This window comes from Acinonyx jubatus, chromosome E4 (genome assembly GCF_027475565.1).
Source record: "Acinonyx jubatus isolate Ajub_Pintada_27869175 chromosome E4, VMU_Ajub_asm_v1.0, whole genome shotgun sequence".
NCBI lineage: Eukaryota > Metazoa > Chordata > Mammalia > Carnivora > Felidae > Acinonyx > Acinonyx jubatus.
The window spans coordinates 41,798,604-41,822,874 of NC_069395.1; the positions used below are offsets into that span (position 1 = coordinate 41,798,604).

A 24,271-nucleotide genomic window follows, 5' to 3' on the forward strand; every position below is an offset into this window, starting at 1 on the left:
TTAATGCCTGCTATTTTACTAAGTTTTCTTATTATTTGTAGTAGTTTTCTCAGGGATGCTTTTCAAATTTTTAGATAATATTATATACAGGTGAAGAGTTTTTACCTCTTTTGTTCCAATTCTTTTTCCTCTAGATGCTTTCTCTTATCTAATTAAATTAGTTCTAAGACAGTGTGAAATATAGGAAGAGATAGTGCTTGTGTTGTTCCTGAATTTAGCAGAGAAGCTTTTGGTGTTTCCTTATTTGTAAGACGTTGGATTTGGGACTTTTTGTTTTTTGGTTTCTTTTTATGTCTATTGGGTCAGCATTGATATTAGCTAATAATCTCTTCTTTCCCCTCCCTTTCCTTCCACTCAATCTATTTTGAAATAGCCTCCTTTTAGTCCTAATTAATTCCCAATCAGTGAGCTTATTTTACTCTTCACATATTCTTTCCAGCCTCCCTCTGTTTTTTCATGGTTATACTGCACAGGAGTTGTCAAAACATATAGCTCTAACATATCACCTTATGTATCTTACATACCTTCCTTTGTAACTATAACTTAGTCTTAGATTTACCAATTAATATACACTTAATGTTAAAAAATTCATTTTTAGTTGTTTGTCCCTAGTGTATAAAAGTGGAATTAATTTTTGTAAATTGACCTTGTAACCTGCAACCTTGCTATAATTTATTGATTAGTTCTAGGGAGTATTTGTGGCTTCCTGGGGACTTTTTTACATACACAATCATGTCTATTTCATTGTAGATATTTCCTACCTTTTAATTCATTGCAAGTCTATTTCCTTTACCTCCCTCAGCATATTTATACTAGTTGCTTTAAAGTCTTTGAGAATTCTAACATCTGGGTCATCTCAGGGTTGGCATATATTGATTATCTTTTTCTTTGAGAGTGGGTCACATTTTCCTGAGTCTTCCTTTGTTGCATAACTTGGGATTGTATACTGGACATTGTGAATGTTATATTGCAGAAACTCTGCATTCTGTTATATTTCTCTGAGGAGAGTTGGTGTTTTGTTTTGTTTTAGCAGATGATTAATTCAGTTTAGACTCAGATCTCCAGCTGTCATGCCTGTGCTGCATGGTAGTTCAGATCTTACCTCAGTTCTTCACAATTTACTTTCAGTTTGTTCCACATATGCATGGTTCAAGTGTCAGCCAGAGACTTGGGCTGGGCTTATATATAGAGTTTGAGATTCTCCTTTTCTTAATCTTTCTCTTTTCTGGGGTTCCCCCTTACTTTCTGGCAGCCCTGGTGGTCCTGGCTTCTTTGCATGGGTCCCATGGTCAGAAAGATGGTGGACCTGCTACCAGAATGTCAGCTAGCTCACACCAGCATTGTTGCAACTGTGTTTTCCCTCAGGGAAAAGCCACCATAGGCAGAGAACTCATTCTGTACTGGTCACTTGCTTCAATTTTTACTCTTCTCCAAATAGGCCTGCCTTCGTTCAGTCTTCAGAGTTCTCTGAATTTTTTGTTGTACGTTTTCTCAGGGTTTATAGCTGTTATTTGGTAAGGTAAGTGTTTACTCCTCCTCACCAGAAGCAGCACTTTTTAGTACTTGAAAAGGCTTTGAAAGGGAATCTAGCCTGGGGCAGGCCCAGTGGGGATTATTTTTGGTCATAAGAGTCTTTCAACAATGATTTCTCCACTCCATCTATGGCAAAGCCTGCCTTCTCTGGATTGAGGCTGTTCACTGTTTTAACAAGTCTCCAAAGGAGTATTTCCTGCCTCTTATGTTCTGAGCCTCACAGTGACCTTTGCCAGCCGTGGAGCATGATGAAATCAGGACAGTATCAGGTGTCATATCTCCCACCTCTGAGCTTACAGGCTTAGCAAGCATCCCAGTTTTCAGAGCAGGTGTAGAGTCAATATGAACAATATCTCTTTAACTCTTCCATGTATGACAGTGAGAGGATCACCTTGCCTCTTGAGGGGAATGACGTGTGCAAAAGCACAGAGAAAGGGAATCAGGAGTAGGGCTCCATTTCTTAAATCTTGAGAAATGCAGTCACTGGATTGGCACATTTGTTGTTGTTGTTGTTGTTGTTGTTGTATTTTTGTATGATGTTCATGCTATATTATGGCCTCTTTCACATCCCACTTTTTTTCATAAAGCCTTTTTAAATCATCACTAACCTCATTCTTTTCAAGTCTCTTAAAGAAAGGAGTGTCTGTGGACTAGATTACCTTTGCATTGTCTTCTAATAATTTCACATGTACAAGTCCTGGTTTTTCTACCAGTCTGTAATAATTTTGAGGGCTGGGTCACATTTCTTAAACAATTGATCTGCCTAGCAGTGCCTAGCCTAAGACATGTTGTCCATGTGGAGTTGAACTGAGTCTGAAACCAGGAACCAATTTTGACAGCTCAGAGCTCTGGGCTTGTGGCAGAAAATAATGTCAGTAAATTTCAAAGTAAGTGGCCTTAAAACTGTGTTGAGAATGCAGCATGAAGGACAGGCCAATTTTGCCAGTTGGGTACTGAGCATGCAGTGCAGGATATTAGAAACGGAGCTTTAAAATATAAGTAAATAATGGTTTCGTGTATCTGAAGATTTCAAGTTAAAAGGCTTAAAGCCAAGATGAGAATTATCAAGGAAGTAAACATGGCTATTTCAACAGTTTAGGGATTTAACAAAATTAAATCTTGGGCCATGATCCTGACACTTTAATTGAAATTAAAATTTAACGTCAATAAAATAATTACAACACTGAAAAAGAGCAACACTTTATTGTCATTCTGAACACTGTCAACTTGACTTTTTTTTATCCAAAAGATTTGGTGAGTCCAAGGAATTCTCTAAGCAGGCCACCTCAAGATCAGCAATTATAGTTACATTATTGTTATTCTCACCATAGTGGTTTTTGGACATTCTGTCTGACTTATTGCTTCCTGACCCAATGGGATATACCCTTTAAATTGTTTTGCCAAGAGTGTTATTGGCTTTGTTTTATTCCATATGTTTTTTCTCCTGATCCATCTTATGAATAAACCTCACTGATTTCTCCCTCCTCTGAAATCCCAACACTTATTGTCCGTTCTGCCCATAGACTCAAGTCATTTTGTCCTTGATACTCAACTTGCTCAACTCAGTCACATTATGCATGAGAAAACCAATGTCCAGAGTGCCATAGTTAGTTTCCCAATATCACATAGTAATTTGATGGCAAAACTGTGATGAGAATCTAAGCCTTTGATGAATAAAGAAGATGTGTTATATACATGTACATATATGTATATATCATGCATATTAGTCATCAAGATGAATGAAATCTTGCCATTTGCAATGACATGGATGGAACTACAGTGTATTATGCTAAGCAAAATGTCAGCCATTTGCAATGACATGGATGGAACTACAGTGTATTATGCTAAGCAAAATGTCAGAGAAAGACAAATACCATATGATTTCACTCATTTGTGGAATTTAAGAAACAAAACAGATGAACATATGAGGGGGGTGGAACAAAAAAGAGAGAGAGGGAAACAAATCACAAGAGACTCTTAGAGAACAAACTGAGGATTGATGGAGGGGTGTGGGTGGGTGATGGGTGTTAAGGAGTGCACTTGTTGGGATGAGCACTGGGTGTTGTATATAAGGGATAAATCACTGAATTCTATTCCTGAAGCCAATATTGCACTGTGTGTTAACTAACTGGAATTTAAATAAAAATTTGGAAAGAAAAAAAGAATCTAAGTCTTTACAGATGACTTAGTATGCTTCACCTGTATGGCACTACCCACACTTGTTGTTACAAACATTTAATAATAATAACAACAATAATAATGTGATACTTCTGTAAAAAGCATTATGCTTTATTTCTGTTTTATTTAAGGCTGAATAATATTCCATTGTATGGGTATACCACATTTTCTTTATCCATTCATAACTTGGAGGATTTTAAGCAAGTGTGTAACACAGTCTGTGATTTAGGACAATCACTCTGAGGATGCAGGGTGCATTGTGGTTCTAGAATGAGGTGGAGGGGATAGAGGAGCAGCAGGGAGACCAGAGAGGGGCTGGTGGAGTTGTCCAGGCAAGATGATGGTGGTCTGACCTCAGGCATGATAGAAGACTTGGATTCCAGAGACATTTAAGAGGTAGAATTGGTGGGATTTGTAAAAGTGACAAGATATTTGTCCTAGCTTTAGAACTCCCGAGGTATCTTTGTGCTTAAAGTTTATGCTTTATTTCTTAAACTAAAATTAAAAAATTTTTTATTAAGATAATTTGGTTAGAGTGCTAGCCCCTAAGATGGCTAACACTATACCAATATTTGGTACTAGAATCAAGCTCTGTTTTTGGATGGGGATACTTATTAGGATATTCCATGGCCTGGATAAAATGTACCTACCCTGTCCTTCTTTCTTTGCTATGATTCTGTGCTCACCAAATAGCTTCTGATGACTAATTTGGTCTTGCAGATACACTGATAACAAGAAGGAGGTATGCTGGCTACAGAATTTGTGTATATTACTCCAGGCCCCAGGCAGGACAACCTCCTGTATAAATTGATAAACTGGCATTCTGGTTTTCAGTCTCTAGAGCTTTGGCTTATGTGACACCCCACACCCTGAAACTGGTTAATTTTGAGGGAAATAACAAAACTGAGTTACTGAAACTGCCCAGCTGAGGTCAGATTCTAAATGGAGGTGATTCTGCTGAGCTGTGAGTGCCTCGTGGGGTCCATCTCAGGCAGTAGCCAGCCTCCCTCTGCCATTTATAAAGATGTGTTGAACTGTAGCAGCCAAGAATCACAGCCTTCCAAAGAGTTACTTAGTTGATGTTTTCTGTTCAGAATGTTCTATTTTATGCCTAGCTAAGATTCTTTCACAGGCTGGGTTTGGTACTAACAAGGCCTGAGGACAGGGTCAGATAGAGAACAGACTCAGAGGGCATGGCCAATATCCTAGAGAGCTGGGAGATAGGGAGATGCCTGGTTTTTAATTCTGATTAGGGTGTATTTAAAAATTTTTTTAATGTTTATTTATTTTTGACAGAGAGAGAGAGAGAGAGAGACAGAGCATGAGTGGGGGAGGGGCAGAGAGAGAGAGGAAAACAGAATCTGAAGCAGGCTCCAGGCTCTGGGCTGGCAGCACAGAGCCCGACACAGGGCTAGAACTCACAGACTGCAAGATCATGACCTGAGCCGAAGTCGGATGTTCAACCGACTGAGCCACCCAGGCGCCCCACAGATTAGGGCGTATTAAAAAAAAAATCTTGGAGCCATGAGATTCCTATACTGATTACCAACTCTCCAGAAATTTCATTCTCACTGACATTTAGGATAAGGAAGAGATGGGCCAGTACTTATACTGGCAACTTTGCCATAATAACACTCTGTCCTAAGCCACCCTCCAAATCAGAATAGTTTCTTTTCAAAGAGCAGCAGATCAGCTGAGCCAGCTTTGCTTCAGTTTGCAGTAACTGGGCTAGAGCTGCATCCAGGGTCTCTTCTGTTCCTCCTGGGACCAGTGGGCCAAGCAAGGCATGTTCTCTTCACAGTGGTAGTAGAGAGGCAGCCTAATGCGAGCACATTTCAAGCTTCTGCTTGTATCACAACTGCTGGCATCCCATTGGCGAAAGCAAGTCACATGTCTGAGCCAATTTCATTGGGCAGGGCGGGGAGTTCCCTGCCTTCTTGTGGGAGGGGCCACCAAGCTACAGAGCAAGCTACAGCAAAGGGTATGGATATGGGAGGGGCGAAGAACTGAGGACATTAAGGCAGTCTACCCCAGACCCAGTTTGGTATTCTTGGAAACGTGATGTTGTTTATGTCCCTGGGAGAGATTTTTCTGCAGATTAGAACCTTTTAAAAGAGACTGTGGTAACAATTAGGTAGGGCCTCGAAAAGTTAAACATAGAATTACCATTTGATCCAGCAATTTCACTCCTAGGTATAGATCCAAAAGACTTAAAAGCAGGGTCTCAAATCAGTGTTCATAGCAGCATCATTCACAATAGCCCAAAGGGGGAATAATCCAAATGTCCATCAATACAGATGAATGGGAAAATAAAATATGGTATATATGTACATTGGAATGTTAGTGATAAAAAGAAATGACATTTGACACGTGCTACAAATGGATGAACCTTGAGGACATTATATTAAGTGAAATAAGCCAGATACAAAGGACAAATATTATATGACTCCACTTATATGAAGCACTGAGAGTAGGTAAATCCATCCAGGTGAATATTTGATGGAAAGATGCCCAAACCTTCCTATTGTGATGATTGGGCTATTAATATGTTTCCTGGGAAGAAACAGTGAATGGGTGTCTCAGTAACTACCAGTGGACAGGGAACTAGATTCACCCATCAAAATATTTGTGTATTCCTTTTTTTCCTTCCCATAAAAGCTCTTTGAAAATATGCCAATATCATTGATATCAGTGTGGTGAGAAAAGCAAGGTGGTATTTGTCTTGTTCATTAACAACCGAGGAGGTCTTCCCTTGTACAAAGATATCATGCCTTTTTCATTTTCTCTTTCTTCCTCTCTCTCTGGCCCCTCACCTCCATGGACTTGGAAAGCCATAGGTTCTAAATTGTCGTCTTTGCATGTAACAACATTTTAAGAGTGTCCACCTGGAAAGACAGGGTTGGCACATCCCAGGGAAGCATGCACTATGGGCCTAGGAAAACATTTTTAACTCTCCCTCTGATAACTCATTAGCTCTTTGTTCAAGGATCCCAGGCCTTGATAACTTGGATACTGCTGAGTTCTCTGAATGGACAAATTGCCGTTTTTGGACATTCCCTGAAGATGTGAAACTAAATGTTGTCTCTTTAGCCTTGGACTCTTCCTTAGGCAGATATGGTGCATAGAAGTCTGGGTATTACCAGAATCCCAAGGACTGTAAGTCTGGGTTTCCTGCCATGTTTCCTAAGTGCAACAGAGGCTAAAGAAATTGTAGAACAGAACCAGCAGCAACTAAATCAAAATTCCCAAAGTGGATAATTAACTGGGTGGCCTGTGGTCCAGGTGATGGAAAGAGAGGAGACATTTGGTGAGTTATTGTCAGAGTGTGATGCTGAAGCAGAGGCTGTTGGGAGCACACCACCTGCTCTTTTTAGGACCTTTTAACCACCATCCATACCTGGTCCATGGAAATGAACCCGCTTGTGCTATTCTAGTGTCATTAAGTGAAATGCCCAGTCCCAGTCCCCCTTCCTGCCCCCCAACCTCTAAACATCCCACAGGCACAGAGTGGAGAATAAATCAGGTCAGTTGTCCTTGGAGTGGAGAGATCTGGAGGGATCTGTAAGGGATAATATGTTCACAGGGAGGGAAAATGAAAATCTGAGAAGCCTTGAGTGGGCTATAGGGGAGGAATGAGTGCATCTGTGGGGAATAGTTTACAGACTGTGATGGTTTGAAAAATTATGGCTAATTCTGGTTTAGTGATCCTTTCTAAAGTAATCTATATGTGTAGGATTTAGGGATTAAAATCTGCAGCCTTCCCTGAAAGGTAGCAAGTGGTTCTCAGACTTCTGTGTGATTTCAGAGCTAGGAGGGTGCCTGATAAGTTATGTTATCCATTTCCTTGTCCTCAGGCAGGACCAACCCAGATACTTGACTCAATTCCAGCTTTTTGAAGAAAAAAAAAAAAGACCCATCCCCCTTCCCCCCAAAAAACCTTCAATTAAAACATTACTTGGCTGTCTCTGTAATAATGAATATAATATTTATTGAGTATAGGTAAATAATATTTATTGCATATTTTCTTTTTAAAACTTTTAAAAATTTAAAAAAATTTTTAAATTTATATCCAAGTTACTTAGCATATAGTGCAATCATGATTTCAGGAATAGATTCCAGTGACTCATACGCTATGTATAACACCCAGTGCTCATCCCAACAAGTGTCTTCCTTAATGCCCCTTACCCATTAAGCCCATCCCCCCAAACAACCCCTCCAGCAACCTTCAGTTTGTTCTCTGTATTTAAGAGTCTTATTGAGTATTTTCTATGTTTCAGGCAGTGTTCTAAGTACTTGACAGACAATATCTCCTAGAATCCTCACGATCACCCTCACTATCACGTATGAAGGTTACATAGATGAGGAACCCAGATACACCCTATTATCCAGTTACGTAGATGAGGAAACTGAGGCATAGAGAGGTCACATGTTATTTAGTTAGTAGGCAGTGAGTGGGGAGTGAACCGCAGGTTCTGACTCCAGAGCCCGCGGTCTGGATCACTGTTTGGGAGACATTCCTCACGGTCTCATTTCAGCGTACCTGGTCTTAGCTTGTATTAATTTGCTTCGGCTACTATAACAGAGTACCATAGACTGTGTGGCTTACACAACAGAAATTTATTTTCTCCCATCTCTGGGAGCTAGAAGTCTGAGATCAAGGTATTGGTGGGGTTGGTTTCTTCTGAGGCCTGTGTCCCTGGCTTGTAGAGGGCCATCTTCTTCTGTCTTCAGTGGTCTTCTCTCTGTGTATGTCTGTGTCCTAGTCTCTTTTTTATAAGGACATCAGTCATATTAGATTAGGGTCCACCCTAATTACCTCATGTAACCTTAATTACCTCTTTACAGATCCTATGTCCAAAAATACAATCATATTCTGAGGTACTATGGGTTATGACTCCAATATGTGAATTTTGGGAGGGGATACAATTCAGCCCATAACACAGGAGGATGGACAGTGTGGGTCCCATTGAGGTCCACAATGATTAAATTGTTTCTTGCCCTTCTCTTCTGTATGGGGGAATAGTTCCTACCTCTGCTGTTTGCTTTCTCTTTCCAACTGGTTAATTATGTACACGGTTCTTTTCTCCACTGAGTGCATCAAGTTTCATGTCCTGCTTTATAAGTACTTGGATTCAAATTGAAAGCATGCTATACCATTTAAACTTAATTTTCCTCTTCCCTCCTACTGATTCATAGAGAATGCCCATTCTGAGTTGGAGGAGAAAATTCAGGGTGGAGATGCAGGAGACAGGCGAGTATAAAAGAATGTGGGCTTTCAGAAAAGTGTTCTTTTCTACCTTTACTTATAATTCAGGTGCCCCCTTAACTGGGTCCTTTCTGCCCTATATCACATGTTGAATTACCAAGCCAAAGGGTTTGTCCCATATGTGGCAAACTGTTTAGGACCTCTAGAAACCAGGAATCATAGGCACACAAGATGCTGAGACTGAGGGAAGCTAAGAGGATTGCTTGGGGGCCTCCAGGCTGGCAATGGATGAACTGAGATAGGAAATTAGGCTCCCATACTACTAAATGATTTTCCCTCTTCTTGTCTATCACTTGAGCCTTACTGTATTACTGTGTTGATTAAATGAAATTATGTTTTTTCTTTACTCCTTTAGGTAATCAAAGTCTGAAGAAGAGTCTGGCAATTACTTCCCAATAGGTTTTGTTTGTCTTTTTAGACTCATTGGAGGAAATGAGACATTAGCATATGAATTGTGTTGAAGTATTTTATCTGACAATCCAATTTGGGCAGTTTCATGTATATATATATATATATATATATATATATATATACACACACACACACACATATACATATATGTATATATATATGCATACACACATATATGTATATATACATACATATGTATATATATGTATGTATATATATATATGTATGTATATATATATCTATACATATCTATGGATAGATAGATAAATAGGACCATGTCTGAGGCTAATACTATCCTGAGAAGTTATTTTGCCTCAAATTGATATAATATAACCATTTTATTTTATTTTTTTGAGGGAGAGAGCATGTGAGAGTGTGAATGGGGGAAGAGCAGAGGAGGAGGGAGAGAGAATCTTAAGCAGGCTCCACACCCAGCATGAAATCCGGTTTGAGACTTGATCTCATGACAGTGAGATCATGACCTGAGCCAAAATCAAGAGTCAGATATTTAACAGATTGGGCCACCCAGGAGCCCCTATAAGATAACTATTTTAGAGGGGCCTCCTGGAAAGGGCTGTGGAAAGGAGAGAAAACACCAGTGTTGGAGCCCTGACCCCATTCCTGTGGTTAATGCTGGCCCTTAGAGTTTATTCCCTTAGTGCTTTTTATTAATTAGTAAATATGGTTTTTTTCACCCATGCTGGAATGGTTATCTTTCCTGTATGATAAGAAAGGGTGGGTGTGACCCACCTTGGCTTGACCTTGGCTGCCCCTAGACCCTAGTTAGTCTGAGACCTTTTGAGGGTAACCTATATACTGCAGTCAGAGTTTTCAATACTCTCCTTCCAAGGTAAAGCCAGAGCCTCAGGAAGGTTTGACTCTGTTACAGTGTACTTGACTTGAAACTGTAACTAAACACTGATGGTGCTGGAATGCAGACAAAGCATGCCAGTGAGCGAGTGAGTGAGCGTGTGAGTGAGTGTGCAGGACTGAGCAAGCCGCATCTGTTGAATGGTGAACCCCAAGAGTTCAATTACCCCAGTTCCCTCCACAGAAGGTAACCATGGAAACCTCATAATCCAAAGCATCACCAGTCTCCAAGCATCATACACACACACTCACACCCCGGGAGGGCAGTGTGTGTGTGTGTGTGTATATATATATATATATATATATATATATGTATATATATATATATGTATATATATATATATATATATGCATGACTATGTCTGCATGTGCTCATGTTTTCCTTATTCTGTATGTGGGGTGTGTTTGTGTGATGGCTTGACAGTTTGTGTGTGTGTGTGTATCAAATGGAATTAGCATGGGCGTTTGCTGCCACATGCTTTCCGGTTCTGCTCTCAGGGGTGGTGAGAGAGCGTAGGTTTGTCCTAATGTTTGGGTGGTGCACTCGGAGCTGGTTAGAAGACACGCATTTTCAATTTAGTGGAGGGTGATGTAGTGGCATGATTGAGGCATACAGGAAGGTTTTTAACTTATTTTTCCCATATCAGATTTCTATTGCACAAAAGTGTACAGGAGGTGGATTTTTCACCAGCTGGGAGGTATTATTCCCCCAGGATGGGAAAACTCAGCTTGGATCCATATTAAGCTGCTCAAACAATCTAGTGTGGATGCAGATTCAGGTTTGGGAAACAGTGTCTCCGCCCCCCCCCCCCCCCCCCGGGTATGTGTTGGCCTTTTATTTATTCTCTTCTAGCTTCCTGCTATAAACCTTTCCCTTTTTCTGAAGCTTGGGCTAGCCTGATTATGGCAACAGGAATATGAGAATATGGTACTTGGGGAGCGGGTGGTGAGGACAACTCACGGAAGTCTGCTAATGAAATGTGTCATTCAGTATGTGCATGATATCGAGAAAATTGTGTGTCACTTGGCAGATCTTTGAGGGTAAGGCAGCTCCATCTGGATTAAGGATTATTTGGGGGAAAACCTATATGAAGCCTGGGGCTTCAGAGAGGCATGCCTGGGTCTCCGAGCTATGATTGAGGTCTTCATATTGCGTGAAGCCTGACCCTGGGCTTGAGGCTGTCCTGACTTCATTGGGCTCTGGGCACGCAAGTGTGACAGCCTGCACGTCTGTGTGCTTATCAGCTCTATCCCTTCTTTATGTAATGTATAAACAAAGAGAATTCTCCAGGGAGTGTTGAGGAGAAACCCTTGTCTTCTGAATTTTTGCCTTTCTTTCACATTTGCAGCTAAGGTTTCCCAAATGGAGAGGTCTTGTTTGTCTATTAAAAAACGCCTATCAAAAGAATATTTTCTTTTCTCCTTTGAAAATAGCCACTTCCTGGATGACAGAAATCCACACTGGCATCTCCCAGCAGGTGCCTGAAACACTGCCCATGTCCTCTGACTCCTCAGCCCATGGCCCGTGTGCTTCTGGCATCACCATCTCAGCCTCCGTCTGCTTTCCCCATGGCTCTGCTCCCAGAAGGAAGGAGTCAGGCTAAAAGGCTACGAGATGTTTGATGTCAGGCAGTTGCCTGAAGCACTGACACCTTGGACAGAACTTCTTATTACTGCGTGGGCAGAGTTCCTTGTTGACTTTGCTCAAACGGTGGCATAGCGCCCTCAGAGATGAGCTGAAGGGAACCACCCACTTGGTGCTGTTCACTTTCCCCACTCCTGCTGGAGCCCATTTCAGGCCCCCTGGGAGCTACTGCCATAATGGATCATCCCCACCAACGTGGCTGAAAGATCCCATCGCTGTTGGCTCACCACCTCACCAAAACAGTTTAGGAAGGAGGTCTCCTTCACCCCATCTATGGTAGTAGAGGGGAGGCTGCGACTTGAATGGGTTCCCCCTCTGGCTTCCTCACCCTGTGCCCTTTTTGGGGGGTATGTTGAGTTTCTCACAAGCAGTGATTCAGAAACCTGTGGTTTGAGGTTTTTTCATCCTGTCATCCAACCACTACTTGTTAAATGCCACTGGGCATATGGCAGTGAAGGAGACACTATTTTGGCCCTTAGCAAGCTCACTGGTGGAGAGGTATCAGCCTACCAGCAATGAGATAAGACACAACAGGGGCTAACCCAGAGCACAGATAAAGGGGACGGGGCAGGAGGCTTCTTAGAGAAACTGATATCTGATCTGCAACCTGAAGGATGAGGGAGAGCTAGCTAGGTAAAGCGGGGTGATGACACCCCTTCAGGCAAGAGGGAATGAAATATTTGTTAAAAAATAACTGCTTCACAGGTGAAACCTCATGGAAAGTGATATTCATGAGAGAGAAAAAATTGAGGGGGTGGAGAGAGAGAGAGAGGCAGGCATAGGAAACAAAGAGACAAACAGAAGGAGAAACAGAGACAGCTGGACAGAGACAAAAGGCTGAAAGGTGGACAGGTGCCAGAGACAGAGGGATGACCATAGACTCATGGATTGTTAGAGCTGGAAGGAACCATAGTGAACGGACAAGGAATAATTTCACAGATACGGAAACTGAGGCAAAGAAAGTTGTTTGCCAGAGTCACAAAGATATTTCATCTGAGTGCTGAGTCAGGAAGCTAGATCTTGGCTTCCAGGAGGTTGGAGAGAAGAGCTGGGGAAGGAGAAGATGGGGAGAGTGGGAAGTCAGAGATGGAGGTCAGGGAGCTTGGGAGAGGCACAGAGAGATGATATTCACTGATACCACATAGTCAGGTTCACCGGAGTGAATGCAGGGAAAGTTTAGATGAAATCTGAGCTGGCTTTCTTTTTCCTCTCTCCTTTACCTTCCTATTTCTCTCCCTCTCTTTTTCCTTCCAACCATATCCTGCCTACAACCAGATATCAGAGAACTGGTTGCCATGGCTACTAAATGGCATTCAAGCAGGCTGAATTATTAAACCAGGGTCTTTTCTTTGAAGCCAAGGCCCCAGGGTGAAGTACCGTTAGGGGGTGCAGTATGGGGTACAGGTTGGCATCCGGGCTGTCCTAGGTGCTCCCTTGCTGGTCTGGCTCAGAGAGTATGGCAGTGCGTCTTGAGCGCTGAACCTTTTCCCCACCGCTGGGTATTATAGAGGCTCGGGAGTGGGGAGGAGGTGCGTCTGCTGGGGAGGGGGACAGCCCTGTGTGCCCAACTGAATCCCTACATCCAAGAGTACTTCCCCCACCTGCTCTGCCTAGAGCAAAAGGCGCTGGGCAACAGCCACAACTCATTCAAATGGGATAAGAACCAAAGCCAATATTTTTGTTATGTCTGCAACGACAGCATATTGTTCTAATTAGTTGTTACTGGTAGCCAGAGAGGCAAGAAATAAAATGGCAGGTATGTCCAAGGGGTCATACTTGGGCATCTGGGCTTATGATGCCTCCTTGGACAGGTTAAGGAAATCTGTCGTGGAACATTCCAGTTGGTGGGCATGGCCTTATCCCAATAGTATGAGTGGGCTATCAAGGAGAATCTTGTTTGTGGGCACAATTGTTGTTTGTTTTGATGATGGCTTCCAAGCCAGGAAAACCATCAGCCTTCTGGTATCCTAGCTCTTTAAACTTTTTCATTATAAAAAGAAAACCAAACGTTGTCCGGTCGATGCTCCTGCCTATGGAGTAGCTGGTAACTGTCCTCTATGTATGCATATGCTGGGGTGGGGTGGGGGCATGAAGGGCACATTTTGGAGTTAATGGAGTCATTCTCCTTTCCTCTAACAGATTCAATAGGTTCTGAGGTTAATTTCCCAGAGTGGGAAAATTTCTCCCTCTTCCTCTCCACTTGGTGGTTTTTCTCCCTTGAGAGGAGGGCTGCTGATTCCCCAGGCCTAGGATTCTGACCTCCCTTAGACCAGGGCCCAAGATCTCCTTCTCAAGAGAGGCTCCCACTGCACTCTGATGCTTGCACTGAAAAAGAAAAAGAATTCTTAATGGGGGAAACTAGACTTATGTAAGACTTTCTCAAAATCTATCGGCCTCAGAAAAACCGATGTGTAGCCCTGATTCCCCCCTCCCCTTCCCCCAATGCCCTGCGTGAGCAGTTTTTAACATCAGGCCTAAAGTCCTGGCTTTCTGAAAGTCTAGTTCATAGAGACCAGACTCACTTCTTTTCAGTGTTGGTGATAATTTTCACGACTTACCTGACTCTGGGGTTGAAGTTGGGTCCTCACAGAGTGACCCTCCTGAATAGACCTTCAGAGGGGGGGGAGGGGGGAGTGAGAAAAAGTCAAGGAGGCCGCAAAGCCCTTGGTCTTCACTTCCTTTCCCTGCCCTAAACTAAAGGGAGAGGGACAGGGGTCATTAGCCTTGTGGCTATTTTGTTCCCTTCAGTGAATGTTTTCTAAGAAGTGCCAGGTCCTTGGGTGGGTGGGGTGTACAGGGTGCAAAGTTGACTAAGTAGAATCCCTGCTCTTGGCCATGGGACACTCCTAGCTAAGTAGGAATGGCCGACGATGGAAACACCCAAAGCAAGCCTCAGAGGACTTGCTGCATCTGTGCCAAGGACAGGCCTAAGGAACAAGAGCAGTGAGGGAGAGAACCCTCCCCTTTCTCCTCCTCCTCCCCCCCCCCTACTTCTTCCTCAATCCTACTGCCTTTCTGGGGGGGGGGCGGTGCCCTTCTGTGCTCTGATTCTGAGCTTTTGGTGGAGGGTGGGCATTTGCTTATAGCTAGTCAGCAAAGCCCCCCGGGGACCTACTTGGACTGAAGAGATGAGCTGCCGGAGCCCAACGTCGTCACCAGCAATGGCTCTGGGAGGCATTTCTGTTAATTCTTGAGGAAACATAACGCAGAGAGCCGGAGAAATAGGGGAAGAAAGAGCCCTCCGAGAGATTCAGATCTAGAAAATCTTCCAAATGACAGTTCGACTGGCTTTTCGGGCTGTTTGTGTGTTCCTTAACTCCCCCAGGGGGCAGGGTCTTCCTTGGAGCCCTCACCTGGCCCCTGGCAGCACTCGCAGAGGACCTGTAGGCCCCTCCAGGGGCAGCGAGAGACTTCCCCCCGCGGCCGGGGCCCCCTGTCCTTGGGCAGCTTCTGGCTCAGGAACTGGCCCCTCCACACTTTCCCCTCTCCCTTACTCCATAAAGCCCTCGATTCGCTTCTGTTTCTTTTGGGATATAATCCTACTCTCGCATCACCGTTCCCCCAAGCCTGGCAACGGAGACTCCTGCCCACAAACCCGGAGGGTGTTCTTGGAGTGGAATCGCCTGGGGGAAAGTTCGAGGTCCCTGAACTTTTCCGCAGGAACCCTGACCTGGATTTCTCGCCCCCAAGCCGTTTACTACCCCGAGCGCCGCGTCACCAACCTGCTCCCCGCTGCCCCCCCCTGCCCCGCCCCATCGGCCCCGCCGCCCCGCCCCGCCCGCAGCCCCCGGAGTGCGCGCGCCCGCCGGCGCGCCGTCGCCGCGCCTCCCCGCCCGCTCCCTCGCCGACCTGCGCGCGCTGCCCGAGCCGGACCGCCGCCGCTTCCCCGGGAGCCGGCTCCGGGCCGCCCTGCTCCTTTGTTTCCCCCCGTCTGTCCTCTCTGGGGGGCATGTGTGCGAGTTGTCTCGCTGTCAGAAATTTCCTTTCCACGGTGTGGGCAGGAGGCAGATTTTTCCCTCCTGTTAACTGCTTCCCTTCTGTTTTATCGATTTTATTTTCCGTTTCTCCCCCTTACCTCCTCCTGCCTTCCTTCCCCCTTCTTTCTTTGGGTTGGTCCTTCGGCCCCCTTCCATTTCACCGTCTTTCCTCCCCGCCCCCCTCTCTCGGGGCCCCTCCCCCCACCCGTTTGCTCTTTTAAAATAATTCAGGGATGCCTCGGGAATACTAGCACGCCCTGCCCATTCAGCCGAGCGCGGGACCCTGCGTGAATTCCAGGTAAGCCCGGGGTCCGGCCGCCGCGGGAACAGTGGTCCGCGCCGGTGCCCGCTGCTGCCTGCCGCGCTGCCCGCTCCTCCCCGGCGGCGGGGGCGCCGCGCCTCGCTCCCGGCGCTGCTACCTGTTGGGGGATGATGGACCGCGGGGATTCCTAGTTTGCTCAGACCTCGGAATCTGGCTCTCCGCCGGCTTTGCCTCTCTACGCGCTACCCTTTCCTGGCAACTTCGGTGGCGACTTCCTGGGCGTGAGAAAGCCCGTGCCGTCCCGCGTTTCGGGGTGTGAGTGGTGTGCCCCTGCCAGGCGCCCGGCCGGCGTCTCGCTGGCCCAGCCCGCAGCCAGGGAGGCTCGCGCGCCCCGGGAGCGCCGCCAGGCTCGGTGCAGGTGCCGGGCGCGGGGTCTTAGCGAGCCTCCCCGGACCCTGCCGCGCGTTCGCCAGCCACCCCGCCCCACCCCGTACCGGGCATTTTTGTGCGCGGGAGACCCCCTCGATGGGAGGGGCTTGCCGAGCAGGGACGGAGCTTCCAGCGAAGTTTCTGTGAAGGAAGCTGCGTGCACCCTTGGAGGCGTCCCGGGAAGGGTAGGCTGGGTGCCCGGGCCGCGGGTCGGGCGGGTGGCCGGCAGACCCACTCCTGGGAGAGGGCTGACAGTTGGGCTCAGAGGAGGGAGGGGAGTGCGGAGAAGAAGCCAGGCTACTTAGAGTGACTTGCTTTTTGACAGAATTTGGGTCTCCCGGTGTGAGAGTGGCTGTGAGTTCTTTTCCTGGGATGGAGCTCCCAGTTCTCTGCGCCTCTTTGTTTTGAGTCCTTGCCTGGGAGAGAATGATGGGAAACACTACCCCCTCTGGTTTCTCTGAGATTGAGGCATCCACCTCACCCTGGGGGTCAGGGTGGCAGTTTGGCCACTTGCCCCAGGAGGGGATCCTCCCTCACGCTGGGTCTGTGACTCTGGCGGCTCAGAGCGCGAGATTCAGGCTGAGTGGGTGGGCTGGTGACCAAAATCTGGGGGCTTGTAATGATTCACCAGCTCTTCCCTTTGGAGGCCATGGTGGTGGATTCTTACTCTTGGGCGCCCAGAGCTGCACATGTCACAGAGGCATCATGGTTAGAAGAAAAGCTGGAGGAGTCAGGATGGCTTAGTCCAGAGAAGTGTCTTCCTGGAAGGATAGGATGTTTGTGATGCTTAAATAAAGGCATGACTTTATCTTCACCAACATCAGAGCCGGAGAAAAGGGGCTCTCTTTACTGGGCTGGGAATGAGGGTAGATGCCAGGGGAAAACTTCCAGTTGACAGTTCCAAGAGGAATTACCAACGGAAAATATAGAAGCTCCTTTCTGCAAATGTATAGATCTTGTAGGATTGTGCGGCTGTCTTGAGAGCCTAGAAGAAGGCAATCTTTTCTTGGTTGATTCCATTCTAGAGTTTTCTTCACATGCCGAGTCTCTGGCCTGGTAAGAGGTCTTCTTTTGTTTTTGTTTATTTACTTGTTTTTTTAATACCACTTGGTAGTAATGGGTGATCATGTAATTTATTGTTCAAGCCAGGGCACTTTTGAAAGTGGACAGAGACATTAGTAATGGTTATGTAGGGACAATAGAGGCTGTCCAGACAGGGATGAATGATTGCCCTACGAGTGACTACATGGTCAGAGGTAGGGACAGTTGATGACATAACATATGTTACTTTCATGTCATTTGGATCTTGCATGTTCCCTCCTGGCATGGTTCTTTCTGACTCAGACCTCAGATGGACTTTATTTCAGTTCCATCTAAGAGTCCAGCTCTGAATACGAATCTCTTGCCCTTGATGAGCTTTTCCCCCCCAGCTCCATCAGTCCCTCTGAAAATCCCATTCCCAGCATGGGACTTCATGCTCTGACTTCAGGGATTGCAAGCAGAGGGTGATTTACATGGAGCTGTTTCTATCCCCCTGTCTGCTTCTCTGTGGTATTTATGAGCATGGGGATCCAAGGAGGTGATCCATCTGCCAGGAATTCAAGTGTTGTGTTGACGGCAATGTGATATACAGTGACCCTCAGAGTCACACAGTTGAGTTATTGGATTACTGCCGTCATACCTCCTTGGCTCTCCTGCAACTGGGAATGAGGTGTGTGTGCTTTGGTTTCAAACTGAGAAACTCGTGTTCAGGAAATGTCCTGTTACAGGGTAATACCTGGCTTTGACTTCTCTCGCTTGTGTGCAGGAGTGATGGGGATTCTTAGGGGGTGTGTTTATCAGTCATACCTTCATTCCTCTGGGGGCCCATGGGTCTTTCAGGCAGCCAAGTCCTTGCAGGGCTTCAAAAACTTGGCTACCGCTTATTAAGTGCTTATTATTTTCCAAGCAATTTCTAGACTTTATCATAATTAATCCTTATTCAACCTTGTTCAGAAGGTATCTCCATTTTATAGATGAGGAAACTGAAGCTCAGAAAAGTTAGTAACTTGCTCAAGTTCACCCAGATAGTAGGGGGCAAAGCTGGGATTCAAACCCAAAGCTAGCTGACTCCCTCCATGCAGTGGTGCTTTTTTGTGACTTTGATGTGGTCAGTGTTTGGCTCACAGAAATAATCCCACCTATTTGGGGTTTGGGGGGTGAGGGGCAATTCTAGAGTGGGGTGGATAGGGCAGTGCATTTGTCCATCCTGCCTGGTTCTTGACTCATGTTGCCCCTGTCCTTTCTGTCAGCGTTCTCCTTTCTTGGTCTCCATGAAGTTTGTGTCTCTCGTTACCTGCGTTGCTGCTTAGACCATCACTGGAGGGGTCTCTTTCCTGGATCCTACTGCAGTGAACTCATGATTACCTGGGATGGTAGGATTGTTTCTTGGAAAGATAGAACATGTCACCATCTGGTTTTTAGGGTCTGTCTACACCTTAGTTATTAAAGCCTAAGGTCTCTCACTGTCACAGTTCACTGAGTCCAGTTTTTTTCAGAGATTGACCATGACCTGGGCTTGGAGAGATCATCACTACTCAGAAGGACTTCTACAGATTAGCAAAGGAATGGTTGCCCAGAAGTAATTTTATAGATCAGCAAGGAAAGCTGACCATACCCGCTGGCAGTGTCTTGGCCAGGTCCCTCAGATTCTTTCTCTATCATATGGGTGAAAATATACCATTAAGTAGATAGTCCCAGACATTGTTTATGCCTAGTCATCATTCTTATTGACCTTGTAGCACCACAGTCAGCCAGACCAAGAACAGCATGCTTAGGGGGAAGGAGGGCATTATCAGGTGGGGGGAGGGGTAGATAAAAAAAGCACTGCTCTGGAAGACTTGATTTCTAGCCCTGGCTCAACCCCATTAAGTAGCCATGTGACCTTGGGCAAATCATTCACCTCCCTGGGCCTCTTTTACCTTGCCTGAAAATGGAGGTTGGGCAGATGCTCCCCAGGTATGTCCTTGTTCAACCATCTAAGATCTCACAGTTCAGGAGGGCTTTGTGCTCTGTGCTTGCTCTGTAAATCCTAGGCAGAGCCCTCCTCTCTTCTCCTCACTTGGTGAGGCTAGGGGTGGGTGGGTGGGGTTGATGGATAGGTGTTAGATGGAGGGGCTATGAAAGAGGCATCCTGGGGAGGAACAGAACAGTGACTGCCCTTGGCCTCTTGTGGGCAGGCCTGAGTCCAGTTTGTGGCTGGAGAAATGAGGTGGTTTATCTGGCCAGGGGAGACTCTTTGCTCCCGCCTTGTGTTACCTTGGCATTCCGAATAAGTTATATTACCTTGCATCCTCAATAAGTGGCAGAGAATTGAGAAGAGCAGGAAATACAACACTTTGCTAACCAACATCTACAATATGCCCTGAATGATGAGCTAAGCACTGAAGGAGGAGTGGGTTAGGGAGAAGGACAGTAGGAGATGGTCTACCAAAAAAAGGAGGGGGCACAGTTTTTGTTCTCATGGCACTTATAGTGTGGTGGGGAGCCTGCATCTAGGCCATTGGATGAAGTATACATGTGACAAATTATAAAGCCATGTGGAACCAAAAGTCTCATTTAAAACTATTTGTTACAGTAGACAGTTGGTTATGTGCATGTCAGGTATCTTCCTGGTGGAAGCAAAGGTATGTGGTACCTTTCTCACTGTCACCTGGAAAATATATACCAGGCTACAATCCTCATCTCTGACAGGAGGATTCTAAAGGGTTCTGTTGTCTGCTTACATGCATGGACATGGAGGAACCACAGTGAATGAGATTCTAGAACAGAATTGGGCTTTACCAAGGAAAGGCCTTCCCATTTACATTCCCATGGTACCCAATATACCATTTATATTTCCATGGTATTATTGGAAAGATTCATCCTGTGGAATCACAGAGCCTCTGTAACTACTTTGATCACACTTGAAAAAAACATTTTCTTCCTATAAATGCTAGCCTGGGACTGGAGTAAAGAGAGAATGCTCTAGATTATTAATATGGAGTTAGTGTTGGCAGCAGCTCCTAAATGGGTTTTCCGGAAGGGCATAGAACTGGGGAGCACCAGGAGGAAGGCGTGATGCTGTCTTGGGCACAGTCCAGGCACCACGGCCTGTGGCAGGGCAGTGAATCTATCCCTGTGACTTTTTACATAATTTCTAACCTGGGTAACAAAGTCTAGGGCTATACTCACGGACACATCTGTCAGCGATGGAAGTATCACTGTTGTTGCAAAAATCCAACTTGATGCCAAAGTAGTTCTTTGTGTCTTCTGTACTACAGAGGCTATATTTATTCTCTCGTATATCTTTTGGGGTTTCCCCCCTTTCTCATGAACCACATGTGTACATGGCCTTTTTCTAGGAGGAGTGGGAAAAAAAGATGAAAATGACATGGTTCTCACTTTCAAATAATTGGTTTCTAGCTCTCAGTACAGTACTTTGAAGAAGTCTTTTTTCTCTTACTAAATTATATGTTATCTGGCCATGATGTAGGGGATCTGGTCTTGCTCCAGCCCTTACTGGCTGTAGACCACAGACAAATCACTTAACCCCTTGGGCCTCAGCTATGTTATCACTACACAGGCCCAGTACCCCACCTTACAGAGAAGGGGCCTGGAGCCTGTGGTTGCTTGAGATTCCTGCCCATTTTAAGAATAATGACTGTTCTGTGATTTTGTCTCCCATCCCTTTTCTCCCCCTCTCTTTGTTCTTTGTCTCTCCCTCTTACCCTGACATATAATAGAATTTTTTTTGTTGTTTGCTCTATTTACTGAGTAGGAATTTTATTCTTTTTCCTTAATTTAAAAAGTGATGAAGAACATTTTATATTTCTGCCTCTTAAAAGAAGGTAAATTGAATCTCTCTTGACTTATTTGGTTCTTGATTGATGTTTTCTTGAGTATAATGAACCTAGATACAAAGTTTCATGCCTTCCTTAGTGAAAGGATTTGTAATGACAGGTGAACACGTATCCAACAACCTGCTTCTCTTTTTGTCGCATCTCAGACTCTGGGTTAATGAGCTGTTCAGCGCTGATGTCTGAGTCCTGGGTACATCTGCCTCTGTACCCAGGCAAAGAAAGTCAGCCTGCCAACCTCAGAACCTGGGCACTGGCCCAGAGTGGTCCCCAAGGTGTGTGGAGGGGAAGGAGTCTGGGCTGGGGAGGGGATAAACCCCCAGATGTAAGCCTCATCTCTGTTATTCTCTACTGTTAAGCAGCCTCTCTCTGCTTGCCCCCTCCCTCCCTTCTCTTTTCCCACCCTCTCTCCCCACCCTCTTTCCTTTTGCAAATATATCCCGAGTGCCTGTTCTGGGCCAGGCAGTGATTTGGGTACTGGGAATATAGCAGTGCGCGAGGCAGAAAAATCTACTTTTGTGAAATTTATATTCTGTTGCAGGGAGAGAGAGGGGAGGGGGAGGGAGGGAGAGGGGGAGGGAGGGAGGGGGAGGGAGGGAGGGAGGGAGAGAGAGAGAGAGAGAGAGAGAGAGAAAATAGACAAGTAAATTAAAAAAAATGTGGTAAATGTCACCCAGAAAATTAGTATAGGGTGACGTGGCAGTGACTGAGTAGCTCTTTAGATTGGAATGTCAGGGAAGGCTTCCGAGGACATAATATTTAAGTTGAAGATCAGAATGACAAAAAACAAGATAGGATCCATATCACCGATTCTCTGTGGCCATTATGAGGAATAACTACCACTGCACAAGAAAGTGTTCTGTAGACTATAAAATAAATGCAGCACATTTTATATCCATTAGGCAAAATTCCTTAAGGGCAAGCATTGTGATTAATTAATATTTGCAATCTCAGTACCTAGCATGGTAGTAAATGTGAGTTGAAAAAATTTAGGCTTATAAAATTGGGAGTTCAGAGGGGATTTTTAAGAAATAAAATAAGGTGGTGTCTGTGGCAGGCCTTTGTTAAAAGAAAATTCCTTCCGCTCTTGCAACTCCTGGGATTTCCTGGAGATTTCTATACACAGTGCTCTGGGGAGAATGGAGAATTTCTCAGAGAAGGGCATCCCCAGGGCAGAGAGGGATGGGCAATACTGAGGAAGTAGACTTCTTGAGGAGATTCCATGTTGCTTTTCTTGCTTTTCGTGGTCTTCTTGACCCGGAACCGAGGTTAATTTATTTGAAATTGGGAAAAGATGCCATTGGCTCACTCTTGCCCTCCATGTCTGGGAGGAAGACTTCCTTTCCCACACGTCTGCATCCTTTGTCTTCCTCCAGTCCTGGAGCCTGGCTTGTTAGGTGCCCAGAAGACCTCAGGCCATTCTGCTGATTGTTGGCTGTGACTCTATAGACCTGCTCCCCTCTCTGCCACCCTCTCTGAGACTTGAGTCAATGTAGCCCACCTACTGTATCCAGTGAGTCATAGCTTTTCAAACACCCAGGTATGAATCACTCAACTTGTAGCCTTTGAGATGTCTTGGGTGACAGCTGAGAGAGAAGACTGTGTGCCTGCCCCTGTTCCTCACCTTGCTGTTGCTTTATCACACTTCCTGTACTTAGAACCTAGAGCTCTAATCCCACAGCCCAACTCAACGAGACCAGTTGTTGGGGTATGTGGGCTATTCACTGCATGGTAGAGGTCCTTCAGGGAGACCATCTTGTCTCAAAGTATGGTTCCTGGACTAGCAGTATCAGTATCAGCCCGGACATCCTGAATCAGAAACTTGGGTTGAGACAAACCTTCCAGGTGAGTCTGACTCATGTTAAAGTTTGAGAACCACAGTTAGAGGTATTGGTGACATATCTTACACCTGTCTGAGATATAGGAATTGTTGTTCTCATTTAATAGGAGCAAAACCCTCCAGAATCCAAGATCACCAGAGGTGGTAGAGCCCAAATTTGACTAAAGTCTTGGTTCCAAAGCCATAATTACTATGAGGTTTAGATGATAATATTTCTAGAGACTTCTGTTACTAACCATTAAACACTTTAGTGCTGATTGCTTTATTATCCATTTACTATAGGCTTCTAAGAAGAGATCTGGAGCAACCCAGGTATCATTGGTATTTCCTGGGTGCTTTAACTGCTTGGTAATTTCACCTCTGATTAGCTCTGGCTGGGTTCCTCTTCCAGATGGGAACTGAGAGACTGCTTCTTAAAGGTAGGTCCTCCTGGTCCCAACCTGGGTCCTTTCCACTTCTTATGGTACACACTCTTCCAGAGGGATTTTCTCCCCTCCCTTTGCTTGAGCCATCACCCATATACTGATGACTTTCCAACTCAGGATTGTCTTTTGAGTTTCAGAATTTCCCTCTAACTGACTACTGGACATTTTGACTTCAACACTCCATAGTATCTCAAGCTTACCTTGCCCCAAACTGAACCCATTATTATTTACAATATCTTGTCTTCTGCTTGTGTCACATTTGCTGTCGTTTCATTGGCTAAAGCAAGTCACAGGGCCAAGCTCAGTTTCAGTGTGCAAAGCTCCTCCAAGAAGCAGACACCAAGATGGGATTCAATGTACAAGGGCTTTATTAGGGGAAATACCTACGAAAGGTAATGGGCAAGGCTGGAAGAGCTATCAGGGCACCAAATGAATCTGACCCTGAGTGATGAGTAGAGGGAAGGAAGATTAAGTGCAAGGATCCCAGCCTGCTGTAAATCTAAGAAGGCTCAGCAAGGTTTCTGGGAAGCCCTTGGACCAAAGTCAGTCATTAGATGG

General features: G+C 45.2%; 1 protein-coding gene and 1 long non-coding RNA gene across 4 annotated transcripts in view; one reads left to right on the forward strand and one right to left on the reverse strand.

Annotated features, from left to right (window-relative positions):
- Nucleotides 1–24,271, forward strand: part of CACNA1E (calcium voltage-gated channel subunit alpha1 E) — a 587,464-nt gene that overhangs the window by 79,657 nt on the left and 483,536 nt on the right. For 2 of the 3 annotated variants that reach the window (XM_053209402.1, XM_053209403.1), the window contains exon 1: nt 15,728–16,178. The exons of the other annotated variant lie outside the window; for it this stretch is intronic. The gene's annotated coding sequence lies outside the window, so the exon portion shown is untranslated. Of the gene's footprint in view, nt 1–15,727; nt 16,179–24,271 lie in introns of those variants that run through there. 3 annotated transcript variants of the gene reach the window in all.
- On the reverse strand, nt 10,626–15,610 carry LOC128313053 (uncharacterized). Its single transcript, XR_008293190.1, has 3 exons — nt 15,019–15,610; nt 14,462–14,513; nt 10,626–14,228 (listed from the first exon to the last, which is right to left on the reverse strand). It is a non-coding gene; the product is annotated as an uncharacterized LOC128313053 (long non-coding RNA).